Source organism: Penaeus monodon, chromosome 41 (assembly GCF_015228065.2).
Source record: "Penaeus monodon isolate SGIC_2016 chromosome 41, NSTDA_Pmon_1, whole genome shotgun sequence".
NCBI classification, from domain to species: Eukaryota; Metazoa; Arthropoda; class Malacostraca; order Decapoda; family Penaeidae; genus Penaeus; species Penaeus monodon.
The window spans coordinates 15,444,106-15,452,878 of NC_051426.1; the positions used below are offsets into that span (position 1 = coordinate 15,444,106).

At 48.5% G+C, this 8,773-nt stretch overlaps 1 protein-coding gene across 1 annotated transcript in view; it reads right to left on the reverse strand.

Moving 5' to 3' along the window:
- Positions 1 to 1,054, reverse strand: part of LOC119598412 — a 27,645-nt gene extending 26,591 nt beyond the window's left edge. Inside the window, exon 1 of the mRNA XM_037948056.1 lies at positions 967 to 1,054. The gene's annotated coding sequence lies outside the window, so the exon portion shown is untranslated. The remainder of the gene's footprint in view (positions 1 to 966) is intronic.
- Positions 1,055 to 8,773: the final 7,719 nt, after the last annotated feature.

Sequence of the window (8,773 nt, forward strand, 5' to 3'; positions counted from 1 at the left end):
GACTTGCTTGCCATTAACTTCAATCACTGCCTGCCATCCACTTTACTCACTCCTTGCCATTCACGTCACCCAGTGGAACTATTCAAGCAATGCAGACATCTAATCATGGAGCATCCACATCAGACAGCCTCCCATCCTCACATACACCCCTGAATTTCACGCCCCAGAAATCTCATCTCATTTACCTGTCTTTCCCCTAAACATTTCCCCTCGGAGACGCTTCACCTGGCGACAGCATCTGTGTGATATCGGTCCTACGTCCCCCTGGTCGGCAACCCCGCGATCCCCTTCACCTGTGGGCAGACGGTGGGCGTCGGCAGACGAAGGAGGACCTCGCTGAGACTGGAGGATGCCCAGAACATGACTGGAGGATGAGCTCGCCCATAGCCAGGTGTCCAGAGAGAGGTCACACTCCAGCAGCAAGACGGCCAAGTGACACAAGATCGCGACGGAAAAAAACAAAGGGTTTAAACACACACACACACACACACACACGATTTATTTATGCAACAGATCAATACTTTGCAATCGGGTTCTTGTGTCTCCACTTCTTCGGGGATAAGATATTACATGGTCAGTTTTCTCCAGGAATTTTTTCTCTTTCCCCGAAGAGTCCTTCGCCCGCACAGTTCTGGCGATCCTTAGACCGAGGTACGGCAAACGCGAGGCAGTCTTGCACATCCTCAAGTGCAAGCGACCTCTACCTTGCATAGGCCTACTCTGAAAGCGAAAAACGTTCGGCAAACGTTCGTCGCCGCCGTCGGATGATTCAGCGTTCGGGCTAGCGTCATGGAAATTTCCGTTCGGCGGGATTTGCAGGGCGAGCGCGCCCCTCCCCCGCCGCACACACGCACTCTCAGTTATGAACATTGAAAAGAGCCACTAAATCTGTGGCCGCGTGGGCCGATGGCGGCCCTGGCCCTCCGGTAGCGGGCCTGGGCCGAGAAAGCTGAAGGCTGAGGGCACCTGTAGAGATGGCAGAGATATCTCACGGCACTCGGGACAAGGGACGCGAGGGGACGGGGGGCCGGCGCTGACTCCTCCCGAGTGTTCCCTCTACACGTGTGGCAGACACCACGCGCCGATCCCACACACCCGCGCCGCGCTGCCACACGCCTCCACACACCTAATTTATCGCCTCCTTCTATGCTTTTCCTCGCCATGGACGCGGCCACTTCCGATCACGAACACGTGTGCGTCACCTTCCTCTTGGCGCCAACATAACATCCCCTTTCAAGTCGCCGTACTTCAGTTCTACCCTGTGCCCACTGCCTTCGAGTTCCCAGCTAGTGATTTAAAGGGAGATGCGCCCCGGCTCACTCTTGCGTCATTGTCAAACACCAAAGGCGACGTTTCAGATAAACCCAACGTATGAGCTTCGCTTCATCAAGGGTAAAATATCATCGGCAAAAATGGCATGTTTAGAGCAATATTTTCCAAAGAAACCTCCAAAAACTGCATGCCTAATAACCCAACTCACGTGGACCTTCACTACTCTACAAGCAATCGCCGACACGAACGGATCGCACCTGCAAAAAGCCTTTCGCATGCGTCTTCCACACGAGAGGAAGCCGAGAGGAAGCCGAGCAAGACAGGCGAAGTGTGCGAACGGCGGTGACCCTCCCCCCCTTCCCTGGAGGGTGGACACGTAAATATTTACTTTCTACTCGCTGGCTGCGACACACTTGATAGAGAAAAAAACTGGGGCACTTCCTGTATGGATTCTCTATGCAGACTACCATGCGAACCCGGCGCCGAGTGAAATGAAAAGGGCGAGGAAAGCGGGAAGGAAGGAGCGGCAACCCGCGATAAGAATAATGAGGGGACAAATAGCGAAACAAGCAAGCAAAGACCACTGCCATCGATCACAGTCGGGAACCGCGTCTGTGCATCGCAGTGCGACCGCCGAACAGCTTCGCGAGCCGCCGCCATTCCGCACCTCGTAACCGCGGGCCGGCGGCGCCTCGGCATCCATGGGCTCGCCCGGGACAGCCGCATGCACGCGCCCGCAAGCACTTCGTCCGGGGACTCGGCCAATAACGGAAACAGCGGACGTCGTCCACATAATTTCCCCGCCAGCGAAACGGCCTCTCGCGCTGAGGACGCACGATGTGTCAGCTGGCTGCTGCGGCTGATATCCATGCATCCCGAACGCGCGGCAGGATATAATACCGATATTCTGCCGGCTATTGGCTACCGTATGTCCACATGCACTATGTTTAATTTCGGAAGTGGAAATCAAATTCCTTTCATTTCCGGTCAATGTGGTTTCCCCCATTCCCCTCTCCCTCTGCCCGCCGCCCTCCTCCCCCGCAGAATCGCCATTTATGGGGCGTTTAAATACAATACCGTTTAAAACAGTAAACATTCCCAAATCTTGCGAGTTTATAGAACAGCTCCTTTTACGACAACGAATCGGACTTCTACAATTACGACCCAATCAAAATGACACACACATCGATAAAAAAGAAATGCAAAAAGGGAATAAATCAGCGCAGAAAAAATAACAACAAATAACAAAAAAATGCAAATAGCGATCAATCATCACCTGTTCGTTTAAACGTGGGCTTGATTGCTGCCAGGGCCCAGGGCCGCCCTTCCCCCCCCCCACCTTTCCTCCTCCTCCTCCGGGTCCTTCTGGGGAATTTCCGGAAAGAAACTCTAAGTAAATGTTTTTTTCTTTGTGATTGATTATGCATTGCTTGCACTTGTGTGTGTTTTTTTTGGTGTTTCTTTTTGTGTGTGTTTTTTTTTCTGTAGTGTTTCTGTGCGTGTTGTTGTGTGTTTTTTGTATTGTGTGTGTTTTTTGTGTGTGTGTGTGTTGTTGTTTGTGTGTGTGTGTGTGTGTGTGTGTGTGTGTGTGTGTGTGTTTGTGTGGTGTGTGTGTGTGTGTGTGTGTTGTGTGTGTGTTGTGTGTGTGTGTGTATGTGTGTGTGTTTTGTGTGTGTGTGTTGTGTGTGTGTGTGTGTGTGTGTTGTGTGTGTGTGTGTGTGTGTGTGTGTGTGGGTGTGTGTGTGTGTGTGTGTGTCTGTGTGCGTATCAGTATGTATATTTGTATGTTTTAAGTACGTGCATCCGTGTGTGTGTATCTCTGTTGTCTGTGTGAGTACATGTGTGTGCATTTGTGTGTGCAACTGTGTGTGTATCTACGTATCTGTGTGTGTATCTGTGTATGTATATGTGTGTGTATCAGCGTGTGTATCCTGCGTGTGTATCTGCGTGTGTATCTGTGTGCATGTCTGTCTATCCTGTGCATATATGTAAGCATCCGTTTTATTATATGTAACTGTATGTGTGTGCGTACATGTATTCATGCCTTCGTATCTGTACGTGTTCTTGCTTAGGTGCGTTTTGCGTGAGTGCATGTGTGCCTTAACCTCTTTCATAAAAATAACAAGAGTCCAAGATCCTTTTAATTAGGATTACAGACGGTTTGTCTTCGAGCGCAGTTCAATAGCAGCGCGCGAGGCCTCATTAAAGTTCTCATTTCAAATCTTCAAATGATTCGCATTTTTGGGTTTAGCCGCACCGAGGGAACGACTTTTGTGCCTATTTAATGACACAACAATGTACTTTTGGGGAGGTTTGCTATAATGGATATTAAAGCATAAAAATACATTAATGCGTTTCCTTTTAGTACACGCGAGACCTCGAGCACGAGCGTACTCATACAAGCGCACGCACATACATACATATACATGTCAACAAACATATACACATACATGTAAACAAACAAACTTACATATACGCATATATGTATACACAGACATACACATAAATGAACACACAAACTTACAAGTACATATACACATACAGACAAACTTACACATATAAATATATGTGCGCACAAACATACAGATATATCTACATACAAATATACACGTACACATAATCACACACCACAAGACAACTGCATGATGATTTGTGCAATACCGAGAGGTTTGACCAAGCGATTTGAGTGGAGGCCCTGGATCCACTTCCAGCGACAAGGAAGGTGAACAGAACGAGATCATTTCTGCTCGACTTCGGAAGGGACTCATTTGTGGTACACGTGATGACGCAATGAAGCTGCGTACATACACCCGTCATGAACTCATGTGTACGTGTTTGCTTGTGCGTGTATGCGTCTACAGGAGCAACGCGCTTCCGAGTACTAAAAGTTAGTCTTCGTTTGCCCACGAAGCACTTAGGGCCAGCATTTCCAAAAAGTCTCCTTCAAGGAGTGAATTGTAAAAAGAAGAAAATAACACGACGATGCTGCAGGTCGTCATCAAAAGGCTCCCTGTTGCGGGCGGCGAAGTAGCCTTCCTACGCGGCGCTAATGAGGGAGAGGCAATTAGCAGCGCCCGGCCGTGACGGATCCTTCGAGAAAGGCGGAATTCTCGGCCCTTCCCGTCAGTCGTCGCAGTCGTCGCCCGCCGCGAGAGGGATCCAGCTCGCCGTCAGCCCAGGTAGCCCCTTCCGCCATTAGCCGCTTTCACGCCAAGGTGGTACGTCGCACTTGGCAAGTGGCAGGTTGCAAGTGACACATGGCACGGTGATTTCAGAGCAAGATAACACGTGCCACTCGGTTCACAAGATGGCATCATGGGAGGATGACGGTGTTATTGTTGCCGTATGTCTTAGGTAATCTTGTGAGAATCATCTATCTGTCACTTGCAGGAACAAAGTGGAGGGCTTTGGAGCAGAATGTAAGGCAAACTTGTTCCAATACCCCAGCTCTCTCTGTCCAGGGTGCATGAGGGTACGTTTGGGTGACCCTGAGCTGAAACTACTGCACATCAGTGCCTGCACTCATACCTGGTACGCCCGTTTTCGTTGGACAGAAGAAATGGCAACTCTATGTTTGTTTACATTCTCGTACTATCTACGACTTGAATGGAATGGAGCATGAGATCACTCTGATACAAATTTCGAAACAAGCCTTGAAACAGTACCCTAAAAATATTTGTATTTTTTTTCTCACAGACAAAATATTTTGATAACCATGGAGGCACCCTCCATGGTTATCAAAATATTTTGGTGATTTTCTCTACAGCTTGTCAAATCTGAAGGAAATCTGTAGAGACACTTCAAATCTCCTCTACGTATGCCGTTTCTTTTATCACATGTTATTCGACTATGAAAATCTTATCTTCGCTGATAATGACTTTGAATGTAAAACTCCATTAAAATCGGCAGGTTGCACGCTGAAAAATAACGGATCTCGGCGTCGCACGCAGTTATATAGACCTTGCGTGACACATGCGACGCCGCTTCTCTGGGAAAGGTTCCAAATATTTCCGGATGTTCGTTTCCAAATGGTGTGCCACGTGGCATGACACGTGAGACGTGCCACCTTGGTGTGAAAGCGGCCGGCCTTTGGGAGAAGAACGACCCTTCAGACGCGCCGCCTCGCTTAATGGCGCCTGGACTCGCTACCTGCACGCACTCGCAAAAGAGGATAAAATCTGGCTCAATCTCGTTCTCTGTCCCGATCCATCAGTCTTTCTCTTTTTCTTTCTCCCCCCCCCCCCCCTCTCTCTCTCTCTCTCTCTCTCTCTCTCTCTCTCTCTCTCTCTCTCTCTCTCTCTCTCTCTCTCTCTCTCCGTCATTCCCATTCTCCCATTTCCCCTCTCCCCCTCTCTCTCCCCCGCCACCCCTCAACCACAACTACTCACATCCACACAAAAACACGACGCGCCCTCCTTACGTAACAGAAAAAAGACCGTGACAGAAACCGAACCTCACCTTGGCACCTTTTTTTAGCGCACGCAGGTGGACTCTCAACTTTAACGATGATTATCTTTCTGTGTCACAAGAACTTTCCGCCTCCCCTGAGTACACCGCGGCCCCGGAGAGTGCGGGGAACAGTCGAACGCTGAGGGGACACGAAGGGAGGAGGATCATTAAGGAAAGGAGGGGAGGGAGGGGAGAGAGGGGAGGGTGGTGGTGGTAGGGAAGGGGTGGAGGGAGGGGAGGGAGGGAAGGGAGGGAGGGAAGGGATGGAGGGAGAGGAGGGGATGTAGGAAGGGGAGGGTCGTATGTATGGCGAGGAAGTGGAGCTGAAGGTCGTTCGTACGGTGACGAAAAGCGGTGGCTGGTCGTCCATAGAGTGCCGGTTGTTTCTGGGACTTCTGACTTCTCCTCTGAAGACGCCTCTCCCTACGCCTTTAGTCTCACGCCCCGCGCTTTTGTGACACAGTTTCCCATTACGTTCACTCTCGCCCTCACTCACGCACTCACTCACTCACGCATTCACTCATTCACGCACACACTACTTTTTACTGATGGCTCAACGAAGCGAAGATTTCCCCGCCTGCAAAGCCGGGCATAGAGTGCGTCCCACAGTAGTTTGATTGACGCGTAAAACCCAATACCTAGTAATCGGTTTTATTGCATTTTACCGACTGACGAACATGGCGAACGAGAGAAGTATAACAGAATCGTTAACCAAGACAATTCTTAAATTATCACAAACTGAAAATAAAGAATCGGAAACATAATAATAAAAGAAGAAGAAGAAGAAAAAAATATATATATACATATATACATACATATACATATATATATATATATATATATATATATATATATATATATATATATATATAATAATAATAATAATAATAATATCAACGGGTCTAACAGTCCACCATCGAAACCGTTTCAGGAGCGAGTCGACGGGGGCAAGGAAAGGCTCAAACACGCATACCCCGCACACCCTCCCGGGTCTCAAGATATCGAATCTACGAAGCATTAAAGCGGTTGTTAACCTAAGACCAAAAGCTGATTTACTTCCCTGCTTCAATTTGCAAGAGGACAGAAACTTGCATCGATTTATTTGACTGACCGACTTAAAATTTCTATTCTACTGTCCATCTTTGTAACCGTTTCCATCGCCTGCATGGTTGGATTGATAACAGTGCGTACTTTATGTGTGATGTCGAAGGATCGTAGATCTTATTTACATGTCTCTTATATTTGATCGATAGATGGTTGTCACTTATCAAGGTAAAATATTGCCTTCCATAGCTTCATCACCTATACTCGTTAACTTTATCGTCCGTTCTAGAGACAAAAATCATTCTAGCAACATAAACAGTTCCCAAATATTTACATTTGTTCTTTTACTGACTGATATTCATTCTGGCTGTGAACACAAATATATCAAGCCTACTACTTTGTTCCTCTGTAATAAATGTGCTTACCTATACGATTGAATTTTTTTTTCTGGTGTGCTTTTCTGGCATTTTTTCCTTCGGTCTGCACCCTGGAAACTTTCCAGACAAGCGAGACTATCTCGAACACACAAGCATTCCAACGCATCAACACGAACAAATTCACTCTCACTCTCACTCTCTCTCTCACTCTCTCTCTCTCTCTCTCTCTCTCTCTCTCTCTCTCTCTCTCTCTCTCTCTCTCTCTCTCTCTCTCTCTCTATATATATATATATATATATATATATATATATATATATACATACATACACACATTTCGATATACGTGTACACCTATAGCTTCCTATCTAAAAGTAATTAGTAATACTCTATATTTATTTATAAGAATGCAGTAGGTATGTATCTAAAGGCACAGCCAAGATGCGGGTATACTGAGGAATGCACAGCGTCTACTCGTTCTAAGGAGCAAGAAAACATCAACACGCGCATCATCCCCTCACGCAGATACCCAAATGTACGGCCGTACGTACCCCGCGCGCGTGAGTGCGTGTACCGTTGCCACATGGTGCAGCAGGGTTTGTTCCCGCGGATCAATACGCTACAACTTGCACGAGCTCAGCTGATGCCCCTCGCCATCGCCCTTCCGCCGCCCCCCCTCCGCCGCGCCACCCACTCGGCCTCCCACTGCCCCACCCACCCCCGTGCTGTCCCCCTCCCTTCCCCTCGCCTAATCTCTCTCTCTCTTTCTCCTTATCTATCTCATCTCTCTCTCTTTCTCCTTATCTATCTCATCTCTCTCTCTTTCTCCTTATCTATCTCCTCTCTCTCTTTCTCCTTATCTCTCTCATCTCTCTCTCTTTCTCCTTATTCTCTCTCATCTCTCTCTCTTTCTCCTTATCGCATCTTATCTCTCTCTCTCCTCTCTCTCTCTCTCTCTCTCTCTCTCTCTCTCTCTCTCTCTCTCTCTCTCTCTCTCTCTCTCTCTCTCTCTCTCCTTCTCTCTCTCTCTTCTCTCTCTCTCTTCTCTCTCTCTCTTCTCTCTCTCTCTTCTCTCTCTCTCTTCTCTCTCCTCTCTCTTTTCTCTCTCCTCCTCCTCTTTCTCTCCCTCTCTCTCCAATCCTTCCTCTTTCCTTCTTCTCCCTCTCTTCAATCCCCTCTCTCCATCCCCTCTCCCTCTCCCTCTCCTATTCTCTTCTTTCTCCCCTTCCTCTCTCCCTCTCCCTCTCCGCTTCCCTCCTCGCCGACCCACCAGTCCCCCAAGCGAACCGCCGAACGCTCGCGTCGCCGTCCGGTTCCGAACCAACGGCTCCCAGTCCTCTCGCCCTTGCACGGGCAGCCCGGGCTTCGAGCCCCATTCCAGCGGGCGCGTCTCTCGCCGCTCAGAAGCTTCATCACTTCCTCCGTTGCTGCACTTGCTTATCCTCATCTCGCGTGTGGATCATCTTCGCAAATGCTACCTTAAAGCAAAATGTATGCTTATATGTACGCACGCACGCACGCATGCAGAAGAGAGAGAGAGAGAGAGAGAGAGAGAGAGAGAGAGAGAGAGAGAGAGAGAAGAAGAAAAGGGAGAAGAAGGGGGAGGAAGAGAAGAAGAGAGGGGGAAAAAAGGG